This window comes from Panthera onca, chromosome C2 (genome assembly GCF_046562875.1).
Source record: "Panthera onca isolate mPanOnc1 chromosome C2, mPanOnc1 haplotype 2, whole genome shotgun sequence".
Lineage (NCBI taxonomy): Eukaryota > Metazoa > Chordata > Mammalia > Carnivora > Felidae > Panthera > Panthera onca.
Genome location: NC_138347.1, coordinates 122760768 through 122775784, shown reverse-complemented (window position 1 = coordinate 122775784; position 15017 = coordinate 122760768). Strand labels below are relative to the sequence as shown.

Here is a 15017-nt window from a genome sequence, read left to right as displayed (position 1 = left end):
TGAGGTTGCAACAAATCTCACACTAACAGTGAATGTGGATTATTGAATCTGTAAAATAATTTGAGGAGAATTGTCACCTTTAAGATATCATGTCCTCTCATCTAGAAACATGGTATGTATGTTGGTTATTTCAAACCTCTGTCACATAGTCTTTTGATGGGTTTATTCCTCAGCATTCAGACTTCCTAACTTGCTACCAGTTCTAACAGTTTCTCAACTGACTTCACTACATTTTATGTTAAAAATACCCACTTTTAGGAGTGCCTGGGTGGCTCAGCCAGTTAAGCTTCTGACTTTGGCTCAAGTCATGATCTCATGGTTTGTGGGTTTGAGCCTCGCAGGAGGCTTGGGCTCTGTGCTGACAGCTCAGAGCCTGGAGCCTGCTTTGGATTCTGTGTCTCCCTCTTTCTCTGCCCCTCCCCCACTCTCACTCGGTCTCTGCCTCTCAAAACAATGAATAAACATTTTTAAAAAATTGAAAGACTTCCAGCAGCAGCATTTAGAGCAGCCAAAGCAAGATGGGTCAAAGTCAGAGTGGTGATCATGGCCCTGGAGGTGGCAAGAAGGATGACAAGGACAAGAATAAGAAATACAAACCTCCTGCACCAACTAGAGTGGGGAAAAAGAAGAAAACAAAGGGACCAGATGCTGCCAGCAAGCTGCCACTGGTGACACCTCACAGTCAGTGCCTGTTAAAATTACCAAAGTTTGGGGCGCCTGGGTGGCTCAGTCAGTTGGGCGGCCGACTTCGGTTCAGGTCATGATCTCGCGGTCCGTGGGTTCGAGCCCCGCGTCGGGCTCTGTGCTGACTGCTCAGAGCCTGGAGCCTGGTTCAGATTCTGTGTCTCCCTCTCGCTGACCCTCCCCTGTTCATGCTCTGTCTCTCTCTGTCTCAAAAATAAATAAAACGTTAAAAAAAAAATTTAAATAAAAAAAAAATTAAAAAATTAAAAAAATTACCAAAGTTAGAGAGAATTAAAGACTATCTTCTCATGGAGGAAGAATTCGTTAGAAACCAGGAACAAATGAAGCCTTTAGAAGAAAAGCAAGAGGAGGAAAGATCAAAGGTGGATGATCTAAGGAGGACCCCAATGTCAGTAGGAATGTTGGAAGAGATCATTGATGACAATCATGCCATTATGTCCACACCTGTGGGCTCAGAACTCTACATCAACATTCTTTCCTTTGTAGACAAGGATCTGCTGGAACCAGGCTGCTCAGTCCTGCTCAGACACAAGGTTCATGCTGTCATAGAGGTGTTCAGGGATGACACAGAGACCTTGGTCACAGCAATGAAGGTAGAGAAGACCTCCCAGGAAATCTATGCAGATATGGGGGGTTGGACAACCAAATTCAGGAAATTAAGGAATCTGTGGAGCTTCTTCTCACTCATCCTGAATATTATGAAAACATGGATATAAAGCTCCAAAGGGGTCATTCTCTATGGTCCACCTGGCACAGGTAAAACCTTATTAGCCAAAGCAGTAGAAACCAAACCACAGCCAGTTTCTTGTCTTTAAAAAAAATTTTTAATGTGTATTAATTGAGAGAGGAGAGAGAGAAAGAGAGCACGAGAAGGGGAGGGACAGAGAAAGAGAGGGAGACACAGAATCCAAAGCAGTCTCCCACAGCCCAGTGAAGAGAAATTCTGTATGGCTCTCTAAAGCCAACGAACTTTGGAGCCACTCTAGAAAAATAACCCAGAAAACTACTAGACAATCAAGGCTACCGCCTAGTCAGTCAAATGCATACACTTTAGACCTGCATAAAGGAAGCCAACTCACAATACTCTCATGAAATCAGCAAAGTGCAAAGACGTCCCTGAGGACTCAGCCTGCCTTGTCACACCTGCCTACTCTCCCCAGGTGCTCAGATTTCTCACATTTCAATCCTTTTGTTCTTCTCTACCATGGCAATAGACTCTCAGGAGAAAGGGCTATCAAGAATTTACTCTGTCAAAGGTTTGAAACCTTAACTTAGTTTTTAATAGTAAGATGAAAGACTTCTCCTCTGCAGAAGGAATTTCCAGCATCAGAGACAAACCGGGGGCTTCCTACAGCTCATGCAAGCAAATAGTGAGGCCCTTTTCTCTTTTTTCTCACAAGGGAAATGTTCAGTGTCAACCAGAGATTTCTTTCCCCAGAAATGTATTTCCATTTCAGGCATCTTCAGCTGAATGAAGATTCTGCTAAAGATTTGTCTTCCCCCCTCCATCTCTTGTTGCTGCCAACACCTGCTATGCTTGCTTAACAACCCATGGCATCTGGGACTCCAGCTGTAGGAGTGGCAGCCTTGGGGAGCCAAGGTAAAGAGGACAGGTGTAAAGCAAGGTCCGAAAGACTTTGTGATCCAAATCCAAAATCTGGACTCTCCTTGCCTTACAGGGGCCCCATCAGTGGCTTTCTGCCTGCCTGTTGGCCTCATCCCCAGCCATGAAGGCAGGAGGGAAGAGCCAAAGTGCACCCAACCCCCTGCCACTTCCAGGCACCCATCCTCCTTCCATATGGCTCTTAACTCATTCCTTGACAGGTTTGATAGATCATGGACAATGTTGAGAGACTGCAAAACACTTTAAATTCAAGGAAAATAAGAACTAATAGCAATATTTGGGAGACCAAAACAGGCCAGAGAGGAAAATAATTCAGGGCAGGGAAGTCTCCCAGGTGACCTCTAAATCATACCAAATAGGCAATGATATCTCTTCTTTGTATGTGTTCTACTGGGCAAATACATTGTCCTTCAAGCCTTGTCTGTTTTTACTGAAGTACAATTGAGGGATTCACTTCAATCAAGGTTCCCAAGATGCACTGCTTCTGGCCACCCACCAGATGACTCCTCCAGGCACATTGCTCTCCATGCCCTTGAGCTCTTCCAGAGTCAGATCTGTGTAGCTATGCATGGCCTCAGGATATGAGTCGTTAGGAGTCTCATAAGGACTGTGGGACTTGGCACCTATGGTAGGGGTTTGGGTTTTCCAAACCCAGCCAACCCTGCAAAGATTGGCTGGCACTAATTTAGAAACTTTAGCAGGTGACTTTATCTTCCTAAACCTTACTTTTCCCATGGGAAACCTGGGAATAATGCCTCTTAGAGATTTTGAAAAACTATTGAAATACATATGTAAAATGCATACCACAGTGACTATTATATATCAGGCACTCAACAAATGTACCTATTCTTATTGTTATTTACAGTAATATTAATACAAATTCATGCTGCTAATTTATAGATTATGATCTAAAATCATAATCTACAGCTATCTGAGAAGAGTAATGACCCACAAAACTCTCTTTTTATGTGTTGCTATTAAACATCTCCCAGCCCTTTGAATATGGAGCAATGTTTTACTTTGTTTGCTCTTCAACACTCACAAATATCTACCAAGTTCTTGCTGTGTGCAGGAAACACAACAAGCTCAAAGTATTGAGCTTGCCCTCAAAGGAATTACCACCTCAGTGAGGAGTCGAGAAACAACAGTACTGAAAAAGGTGGATCACACTCACATCCCTCAGTGCTCACTGGGTCAAAAGCATTTCCAGAATTCAGAGGTCTTTGTCCTTGGGACAGGAGATGGCACAAAAAATAACCTCCTTGGAACTGGACCTTGAAGAAAGGGTAGGTTATGAATATGTGGAGAATGGTAGAGGTGTCCTACATCAAGACCTTGGTGCAAACCGAAGAATTCTTGGGAATTTATGAGGGAGACATTTTCTCTATTTGTCCTTAGCTCCTTTTCTGTCAGACACCAAGATGGCACAGGGGCTGGGGTGCCTGGTGAGCTCCACAGTTCTGTAAATCGGCACCGCAGTGAGCTGTGTGAGAAGCTCAGTCTGCAAGCTGATTTGCCAATTTGTGCAGAAACTACTACTCCTTCCAACATGCCTAGCCCTTCTTAGCCAGCTGAGTGAAGGAAATGTCTTGGAATTTGCTTTCTGAAACAGATTTTCTCAATTCTCAATTCAAATTAGCTACAGTGGTGTTGTTAATCCCCTTGTTATGGGATTAGAATGTATTACTGCATTGAGATTAGAACCTGACAGATATGTTGGAGGAGTTTGGATTCAACTCAAAGTTCCAAGCATGTGGGCTCCCCAACAGGCTCTGTGGTCTTTGGCTGGAACAATGGCGCCACCTAGTGGCCAAAAGGGTCTCCATTTGGAAGGGTTTCTTTTTGGGCACGTTTCAACTCTTGAGGCCTTCTGTGTGCTGGGGCCAGAAATGCAAGGATGACTAAAGTAAGCTAACTCTTCCCTCAATGGGGCTTGCAGGTTGGGGCTTACTAGTCCAGATCCCATAGGCTCTATCAAATTCAGCCCCAGGGACTGCCTGGTGGGCAGCATGAGCTAGCCTGTCTGAACCCCAGAGCTGACTTTGAGGTACATGTCTACAGAGTAGGACTTCAGCATTTATAAAGTGGCCTCTTGGATCCACCTACTCTCTAGTGCCTTAATTCCCTTTCACAGTTGAGAAAACCTGTTTCTATGCCTACACATTTATTCAGCACATATTTACCATTTGCTTCTATGAACCACACACTATATTTAGGACTAAGACATAGAAATGTTTAAAGACCAACCCCTACCTTTCACACATGGGCAAAGAGATAAAGACATGCCCTCCCACTATCCCCTGCAAGAAACTTGGAGCCCTCTTCCAGGCTACCAAAGCCCTGCATCACCTTAGCCCTGCATCACTTTCCATCCCACGTTACCGAAACAACACTGCCTCTGCCCCACTCTTTGCTGTTCCTTTCTGGGCCCAGCCCTACCACCATGCCTTTTTTCATGGCTCTCCACCTGGAGGAAATTATCTTTCCTCTCTCTTCAAGGATGGTTGTGCTGAAGACTCTGGGCAGGGAAGACCAACCTACCACAGTCAGAAAAAAATGACTTCCAACAGCACATACTGACATGAGCAGCTGCAAATAGGCTGCAACTCCAGGTGGACCTGTGGAGAACAGAGACAGCAGCCCCAGGGACAGAGATAGAGAAGGGGGTGTCCCACAGACTAAGGCTCTAGTTCCACTCAGGGACTATAGAGGGGTTGGGAATAACAAGAGGGTTTGCATCCAGCAGCTACTAACCATGAGAAAATGGAAGGACTGTGTGTTTTACTCTGAAACTCAAGAGGGGATAAGAAAGGGAGAGAGGGGCAGATGGTAAGGGGTGAGGGGACTCTGTGGGGTGAAGAATGAGTGGAAATGTCCCTGGATATGATGACCACAGATAGTTCAAGTGTAGGAGTGGCTAATGTCAAACCCTAGACTATCTGTGTCACTGGATGGAAACCCATCTTCTACGTACCTCCAAATCCTCCAGGAAGGCAACTACATTCACATTAGCGTGAATAGGTTTGATTTAAAGTCTGACATTACCTAAGAAATGTGTTTCCATGTCCATGTCAATGTTGTGCCGCATGGAGAAAGTATTCAGAGGCCCAAGAACCTGAGTGACAAGGAGACAATGGGCACATAAGCCCCCTGGAAATGCACAACATCCTGAGGAGGGCTATGAGCTCCCACAAAGCCTGGAACACATTCTAAGCCAATCCAAGGTCCTAGAAGCCAAGAATCCTAGAAGATATCAGATTCACCCATATTATTTGTACAACCTTTCTCAGATGCAGACATTCTGGGCCCGTTTTCCTGTCTATCATTTCTGCTTTATCCTTGCTGACAACCTCATCTCGAGATGTGTTGCTATGTGAAGGGACTAGCGTGGTGTTATGAAATCAATAAAGGCTTTAGAACAAGAAATATGGGGATGCCAGTCCTGTTTCCATTCATCCTGTCTACATGGCCTTAGCAAATTTCTCAACCTGTATGAGCCTCAATTCCACTTCTGTAAGATGGGGTTGCTAGAAGGCTGAGAGGTAATGTACAGAAGCAATGTTTTTGATGGACAGCAGTTTCATCATTGTGGCTGGAAGCTCCTGGTTTATGGTGAATACTACCTAGTGAGGATCCAGTCCAAGGAGGGAAAAGGGGACTGGGTTTGGAGGAAGAGGTGATGTCCCCAAAATTAAATCAACAGTACAAGGTCTAAGAATGAGGTGGCAAGCATCTAGGTAGGTCTGGTCACAGCTCCACATGGAATCAGAAATACATGATCTCTGTCCTTCATAATCCCCTTTTCATAAGTATGTATTTACGGGTTTCATTGTCAGAATTTGAATTTCAACATGGCAGAAGTCACTGAGCTTGTTATCCATTTATGGCATGAATCTGAGCTCTCCCTAGCAATGTAATGCCTTTCTAGAAATTGAGCCTTCATCTGCCACCCATATGGTTGCAGCAGAAGTTTGGTGTGATGATACAACCCACCCCCTACCTACCATGGACTGGTCTAGGGAAGGGCATTGCATTTGGGGAAGAGGTCAGACTCTTTCTGGGTATCTGATGGTGGTGACCATGAGACCACCATGAGAACTGGGAAAGAAGAAGGCTGGGCCACAGCAAGACAGAAGAACGAAGAGCAACATGAATAAATGACACAAAGTAAAGATTCCCAGCTCAGGATAACACTCCAGGCCAGCTCTGGTCCCACTTCCTGGCTTTATCTCTAACACTGAATTCAGCAACACATCCTGACATTCTTGCAAGTTCTTTCTCACTTGAAGTAGATGGAGTGAGTTTCCACAGCCAACATCCAGAAGAGGCCCAACTCACATGCAAAGCAAGGTTTCATTTAGAGGAGAGGTGGGACAATGATGTTGAATGTGTGTCCCCCCAGATGATGAAAAGCTGTCCCCAAGCTCGGCAGTTTGAGAAAACCCACTCTGGGTATTGTACACCTGCAAAGCTGATGCTTCCCCCAGATGATAATTTCACTCAGACACAGCAGTAACATTTTACTATTTAATGGGCTGCTTGTAGAGATTTCCTTCCACAATGAGAACGTTTCCTATTACAGGAACAAAATGAAAAAGGAGTCATTCATTCCACATGAAAAACAGGGACTTTAAAAAATGGAAACACTGTCAATCATGCTGAATCACAAGCTGTGATTAGAGCCCCTAGACTTTTTCCCATTAGTGTGAACACATTTGATTTTAGCCTAACACTGAGCCTGTATTATAGAACATCTGATATATTCAGCTTTGAACATAATGCCAAACATGTCTTAAATGTAAAATACTTATCACCCAAGTTCAAGCAAATTTAGGTCTTTTATTCATGAAACAGTCACAGCACCTCATTTACAACCTTAACTCAAAACTAGGTCTTCCTAATCAGGGAAACGAAGATAAAGCTGGAGTCTATTATTGTTCTGCTGGTGCCTGAAGTACTGTCTGTGAAAGAGAAGCCAGACACTTCTGGAAAAGGCAAGTTTCTCTTCCCAGCCCACACTTCTGTGGCCAGCGATGGATTCATTTTGCCGTATCATTTCAAACAATGACAGAGCCCCCTGGGCTAGGTGCTGGAAATATAAGTAAGACATGGTCCCCGCCCTCAGGTATTCACCCCCTCGTGAAGGATGACCCTTAAAGAGAGGGACATTAACTTTAACCACGAGGCTGTGAACACACAGAGGAGAGGCATGGGATGGGAGGGGCTGCCAAGGAAAGCCTCCAAGGATGAGTAACAATAGTCCTCAGAAGAGGGGGAAGGTCTTCCAGGCCCAAGAGCAGCATGGGCAAGGGCACAAGAGTGAGGAGCCTAGCACACTGGGCATGTCTAGCGGGGCAGCTCTCCACCTGCCCACACTTACTCAGGGGCATGCAGTGACCTGCGCCCAGCACTTGTGAGACCCAGTGGCTAAGGGGGCATTTCTGCCCTGAGAGGCAGGGGTGTCCTGAAGGGCAGGCAAGGCTGAAGACAAGAGAAGCAGACAAGAGCCTCGTGCTTCCTTAGTGATCTGATGAGCTTTCAGATATGCTTCTGGTCCAACTGGTGGGACAGCTAAAGAGGAGGTCAGAGGATATTCGTCCAATGTTCAGAAGAATTGAAGGGAGTGACCAGGTAATGTCTCAGCTCAAAACCTATCAGTTTTGACCCCTATGTAGCAGGTACCACTGCTGATTTCAGAGACAGCAGAGTCACCACTTCCTACGAGATCAGGGCATCTTCCCTGAATCCATTCCTCCTTTCGTACCCCTCCCCTAGCATTCATCAGCAATTCATCTCACCTCTACCTCCAAAGTGTTCCCCACCTTTGCCCACGTGTGTCTCCCATTCCAGGCTCCCTTTGCCTCCCGTTCCAGGCTACCATCAGCTTTCATTCGGACAACTGCATCAAATGGACATTGTATTCCATTATAAACAAAATCACAATGTTCCCCTCCTCAACACCCCCCCCCCCAAAGATTTTTCTTCCCACTCAGAATAAGTCTAAGCTCTTTTCTGTGGCCTACAGGCCCTACCTGTTCAGGGCCCCAGCCCACCACAGTCCAGGCTCACCATAGAACACCCTGACATGCTCTCCAGGCTCAACCCCATCACCCTCCTTTCTGCACCCATCTGCCCTAGCTCTTTCCTCTGCCTAGAACATACTCATCACCTAACATTACTGCCTCAAGAATCCAACACAATGCCTCACTGTCTTCACACAACTCACCTCCATTTCCTTACTGTCTATTCTCCCAACCATGATACACCAAAGGCTCCCTTAGAGGAGGGTCTTGTAAACCTGCATCCTTCATGACTGTATTCCTAGAACAAGATTCATCTCATAAAGGGTGTTCAATGCACATTTGCTGAATGAACAATTCCATGCCTCTACCAGTACCCCTCAAAGCTTGGGGACTTGTGAAAACCATGTTTCCTGGAATGTGCCAGGCCAGGGAAGTGTTGTTCTTGTGGGGCCTGATCTGACACCAGGAAGGGGTTCATGTGCCTGAAGGACTCCCAAGCACTGAGATCAAAGGCCATCTTTCCTGTCTTAGCAGAGCCTTTGTGATAGCGCACTCAGACCTCTGCCACCATGCTGATCACTCTACTCCATAACTGGGCTATATTAGTCAGGGCTCTCCAGAGAAACAAAATCAACAGCAACAGGATAGCTCTCTTTTCTTTCTCTCTCTCTCTCTCTCTCTCTCTCTCTCTCTCTCTCTCTCTCTCTCTCTGAATGTCAGCTATTGTTGCCACTGGTTTTAGGAAACTCCAAGGAGGACAACCAAACCCTTCTACAAGGGTTTACACCACCAACCCACCCAAATCTCAGAGCTCATCCTCTCCCTCACTCACATACTCATTCAATGTATTTATTGAGCATCTGCTATGTATGCGGTCCTGTATGGGGCAAAACAACATAATCTGTGACCTCATATAGTTTATAGTTCAGTGGGAACATCAACTCTAAACAGATAAAGGTACGAAAATTTTCACTCAACCGTGGTACGTTCTGGGGAGAGAGAAACGTAGGGTATCTATTCATTTGTCCTCTAGATATTGACTGAGCAGTAAAACAGGCAAAACCTTATCCTAGGATAAGGTTATTGGAACATATACCAAGACAAAAGCAGGGAGGTAGGAGATGGTCCCCTGAGGAAATGTCACTCAAGCTGATACCTAAAGAACATGTAGGAGTTCACCTGACAAGAAGATGGGAAGAGCATGCTAGTCAGAGGAACACCATAATGGGGTCCTGGAGCAGGACATGGCTGCAAGAAGGGAAAATGAGTCCAGTGGGCCTGGAGCATGGGGTGGCATTGGAGGGCTGGAGCACGGTGCAGTGCAGCTGGACCAGGGGGCAGCCCCAAGGCTCACCAGGCTCTGTGGGCTCCACTGAGAGCTGCCGCTTCATCCTAAGGGCAGGAAGAAACTTCTGAGGAGCTTTAACCTGAGAGGTACTGTTTCCATCATTAACACTGCATGTTGCATTCTCCTCTTTATGAAAGTCTTAGAACAGGTCAAATTTCAGCATGCCATCGTTGAAAGACAATGTCAGGTATTCATATTTGAGGTATGATGCACTGCATACCTCTGTGCCTTTTAACACGCTGTTCCCCCTGCTTTGTGTTTTGTTCTTTTCTTCCTTGTAAACCCCTATTCACACTTCAAAATTCAGTCTGGCCATTGCCTCATCTGTAAAGCAATCTGATTTCCCAAGGTTTAGATAGCAACTTTTGCTCACTTCCAAATAACAATCGACTCAGAGTATCGGTCTTTACCAGGGACAGTCCCAAACTGTTTGTTACCCATAAACATGAGGCAAGTACAGAAAGTGAGAATAAGCATTTAGAAACTTTCAGAGCAATTACACACAACAATTTTATGGCTGTTAAATCTAATAAAAAAAAATAGGGCTTGGATTTTGTGTCTTTTATTTCATTTTTTCTAATGATTCATTTTTATTATATTTCATAAAAGTATTGATCCATGAAGGATTGAAATTTATTAAAAATGAGGGGAGAGGAGCTTGACCACAGTTTGAGAAACGCTTTCCAGAGTGCCTGCTGCTGAAGGCCATCCTCTTCACCCTCGTTCCTCTTCCCCATGTACCTGACCACTGCAAAATAATTCCTTCATTTAAGCCACACAACAGCCTTACAAGGAAAGCAAGTCCTAGCTTGCCTTCCCTTCCCTTTGGAAACGAGCTAACTGAAGCTAAGAGGGGGAAAGCAACATGCTGGTATGAGCTTCCTGTTGCTGCTGTAACAAAGTACCTCAAACTTTCTGGCTTCAAACTACACAAATGTATTCTCTTACAGTTCTGGAGGTCAGAGAGTCTAAATGGGTTTCACTGGGCTAAAATCAAGATGTCGGCAGACTCACACTCATTCAGAGGTTCTAAGAGGGAAATCCACTTCCTTGCCTTTTCCAGCAGCTCCAGGCCTCTTGCATTCCTTGGCTCCTGACTCCTTCGTCCATCTGCAGAGCCAGCAGCATAACATTTTCCAGTATTCTCATTCTCTATCTCCCTCCCTGCCTCACCTCTGCTTTCATCATTCCGTCTCCTTCTCGTCTCTCCTTGTAAGGACCCTTATGATTACATTGCACCCACCCAATCCAAGATCATCTCCCCATCTCACAATTCTTCGTGCAGTCCCATCAGCTAAGTGCCTTCTGCCATTTGAGATAGCGTATTCAAAGATTCCAGGAATTAGGACACGCATGCTTCAAGGGCCATTCCTCTATCTACCACAACGGCCAAATCACACTATTACCAGGGCAAATATTTCCGGGATTCAAACCCAGGTCTTGGTCTCAAAATCCATGTTTCCTCTTTTGTTTTGTTTCCCTGACCAGTCCCCTCCACCTTCATATGTATACATGAAGACACAGTAGCTGTGTCTTCATATATATATATATATATATATATATATATATATACACACACACACACGTATATATGTATACGTATATATGTATATACATGTATACATATGTATATATGTATATACATATGTATATATATATATACGGATATAGGTAGAAATACTTTGTTTTAAAGCATTAGGAAATTGAGAGCAAGCCGTCATCCTGCAGACAGACAGAGGATCCATACAATCGCATCTCCCTCAGCTGTGGAGGTAGCTGAGTCCCTGCGGACAGTCTGGCAAACACCAGGGGCTGCCCCATTGAAACTCCCACCCAGACAGAGCGTCGGGGCCCAGGAAGACCCGTGATAAGTCACCCAGAGGGCACACGCATATATCTCAGAAAAGACAGGATTTTCTCCAGCAAGGACGATGTTCCTTGGCAGTGTTGAATTTTTGTTCCCAGGCAGATAGATAAATAGATATGCGATTCTTATTAGCAAGAAGAATAACCTGCACAGTTTCTGCAGGAAGACATTAAGATAATCCAGCAGTGGCAATCCACTGCCAGCCCCAATCAATTCTTTGTAGTGAACTTGTATAAATCAAACACAGAAGACTCAGAATCCCTCAAGAGCTTGTTCTGTGATGTGTTGGCTGATGCAAATGCTGACACAATACACTGTGTGAGGTTGTTAAATCACAGTGTTTTCCTTGCCCCATCAATTCCAGCTTCTCTCACCTCCAGCCCCAAAACCATCAGCCCCTCCCAGATGCCGTGACCACCTCCCAGGGCAGCACACTGGGGGAGGAGAGCCGAGATGGCTGCTAGAAGCACAGGACCTGCCGTCCCTCTTTGCTCTGCTCCTTAGGCCAGGAACTGAGCTGTCATCCCTGCCCTGCCGTGCCATGCCCTGACTTGACAATTGGGGTTGGGGTCCTGGGGCCTGAGCAGAAGCAGATGTGCCGCGCTTCCTATCTGTGCAGTGCAAGGAGCCGAGGGGCTGCCAAGGGACTGCTAAGCCAAAGCCAGGCCTCACCCCAACAAGCCAGGCAAGGCACAGGACCAAAACACAAAGACAGATGGGGCCAAGTCAGGGCTAGTGGTTGGAGGAGACAGGAGATGGCCATTCCTGACTGTCAGGAAGCCGAAAGCCCTGGGCTTGGGCAGTCCCGGAGCATTTAAAGAGGCCCTCTGGAGCCTCCTTACTGCCACATTCTGCCTCTTATGGCAGCGCTCACTTCTGTCATAACGAATCCTGTTGTTTATATTAAAATGTCTTGTCTGCTATTTATGACGTTCAGACTGTGCACTACAAGGGCACCACATCCTTGCCATTGCAATCTAGACATCTACTCACTTATCTGCTCACTGTGTAGACTGCCACCTCCTAGCCACTGTGTGTGCTGGGACAGTAGCCATGAGCCGCCTCCAACATATACCTGCTATGGGCACAGCCAGTCTTGTACACACTTCCCTGGCTCACCCACATTTGTGCAGCTGTTCCCTGTTCCTGATCGCACTTCAGGCCTTTCCTTACATCACTTCTCTTGCCTATCCATTGCTCTGGGAGATGCAATTCTACTCCCAGAACCCCTATTCAGACTCTGATCCTGACTCAGTTGCTTCCTAAGGGATAGGGGACAGGCAGGGATCTTGGTATCCAGGATGGTAGGTGGGTGTGGGTGTGTCTGCAGCCACAGGTGCCAGAAAGTTCCCCCAGGTGGAGACACAGCTGCTGGACAGCACCATTCAGGTGGAACAGTGTATACACTTACTGATTTTTCTTTTTTAAAGAAAAAAAAAAAAAAACGCCTTTTTCTTCATAAAGCAGAAACACTTTTTAAGTTTTCAGAAAGGTGACTTATGCTGCAGCAGTGACCTTGTTTGTCTCCCCGCCCCCTAAGTTGACTGTGAGTTCGTGGAGTTTGGATTAGGTACTACTTACTGCCTCCAACTACCAGCAGGTGACTGGCTCTTAGATTGACTTATGAGCAGAAGGAGGGAAGAAAAGAGAGAGGAAAGTAGGTAGGGATGGAGGAAAGAAGGGAGGGAGGAGGATGGATAGATGGATGAATTTCCTAAACCCATTAGACACAGAGATTCAGCCTCCTCTCCCCTGGTCCTTCTGTTCTGACCATTTCTGGTCACCCCTACCACTGTGCCCTTCTCTCCTGCCTGTCTCACACCCTCTGGGCTATCCCCTGAATCCACATCTTCTAGACTGAATCATTGCTGGGGTCCGTGAACGGCCCCTCCACACATGTGGCCTGGACTTCTATCCCTCTCTCCTATCTCCCTACTCTGCTAAGGGAGCCCAGCCCTGGGAGCTAGATCCTCTGTCCACAGCACTCATTCCCAACAAGTCAGTGAGTCTTCCTCTCCCATAATCCCTGGGCAGCATGGTACCCTAGGAGGATCTTGCTGCTACTACCTCCCTCCTGGAATAGAGAACTTCCTTTTCTGCCCAGCCCAGTCTACCCAAACCCTACCTGCACCCTCAGCTGGTTCTTTCACTGGGGAGATTTATTTCCCTGAACACTCTTAGTGCCTAGTACTGTGAATCTTTCTTATGCACCCTGTTCCAGAGAACACTGAGCATTTTCAAGGCTCAAAGATGTTGACTGCAAAATTAATTCCCTCAAGGGACTCCCAATGGGCACTTGACAGTCTGAAGCTGGGGAAGGTATTTTTTGAACCTCTAATCTGTGTCAGACATTGTCCTATGCCCTGGGAACTGCAGTGGATAAGAGAGATCCCAATTCTCCTTGAATAAATAATGAATAAATATTGGCACGGGCCACATCCTACAGGATGGACAGTGCTTGTGGTGAGGGCCAGGGAGGCTCTTGAACCCAGGTGGTCTCTGCAGAGATGACTTCAGACTTGAGACCTGAGTGATAAAGTGGAGCCATCGAGTGCAGAGGCAAGGGACAGGAGAGGAGGGAACAGACTTGGACACTTGGGAATAAATGGAGGCCAGTGTGGGCTGGGCACCACAAGCGAAAATGAGAGGGACAGATGTGACGGGGGACAGGCTGAACACAGTTACATTTCTTACATTAATGACTATCCTGTATTGAGTGCTTGCTGTGTGCCCAACACTGTAAGGCCTTCACCAACATGATGTCATTTAGTTGTCGCAACAACCTCAGAGATGGCAATGATTAGCCCGATTAACAGATACTAAGAATAATAATGTGCACTGAGTACCTATTATGGGCCATGCACTGAGTTGAAAGCTTCATGTGCATCATCTCATTGATTCCTCATGACAACTTTACAATGTACAGGTACTCCTACTTCTCCCATTGCACAGGTGAGAAAACTGAGGCCTGAAGCATTTGAGCAACTTGTTAAAGGTCTCACCACTGTGTTGGATTAGAGTGATATGGGCTTACAACTGTCTACAGCACATGGGTTCTCCCAGTCTATGTCACTGCCCTCTTGTCTGCTTATACTTCAGGTTAGCCTCGATGTTTGGCTTTGGAAAAACAAGTGGCATGATTCCCATGAGAGGAAAACATTGGGAGCGTGTAAGGATTTGTCCAGCTGGGCTCTTTCTAGGGCCCTGAAATGGACACTGTAGAAAAAAGCCCAGAGAAGCCCATGGTGGGGGAGGCCCAGTGTCCTCTCCAGACAGCTATGGCTATAGGCCTTCACAAAAGTGGGCTTGGAGATTCAATCCAATCCACCACTGCCTTTGAGACCTCTGCCACACTGGAGGACTAGTTTGCCTCTGGAGAAAATCTCCAGAGCAACACCATTTTCATTCTTCTCTGTCACAACCCAGACCAAGCCCAATCGACTTTAAAGC

The 15017-nt window shown here is 46.1% G+C and overlaps 2 long non-coding RNA genes across 2 annotated transcripts in view; one reads left to right on the top strand and one right to left on the bottom strand.

The window, feature by feature from the left end:
• The window catches only part of LOC144612782 (uncharacterized), a 127398-nt gene that overhangs the window by 45363 nt on the left and 67018 nt on the right, over positions 1 to 15017 (bottom strand). The window lies entirely within an intron of this gene.
• On the top strand, positions 1208 to 5755 carry LOC132683159 (uncharacterized). The gene is made up of 3 exons (XR_013549845.1): positions 1208 to 1298; positions 2163 to 2305; positions 5422 to 5755. It is a non-coding gene; the product is annotated as an uncharacterized LOC132683159 (long non-coding RNA).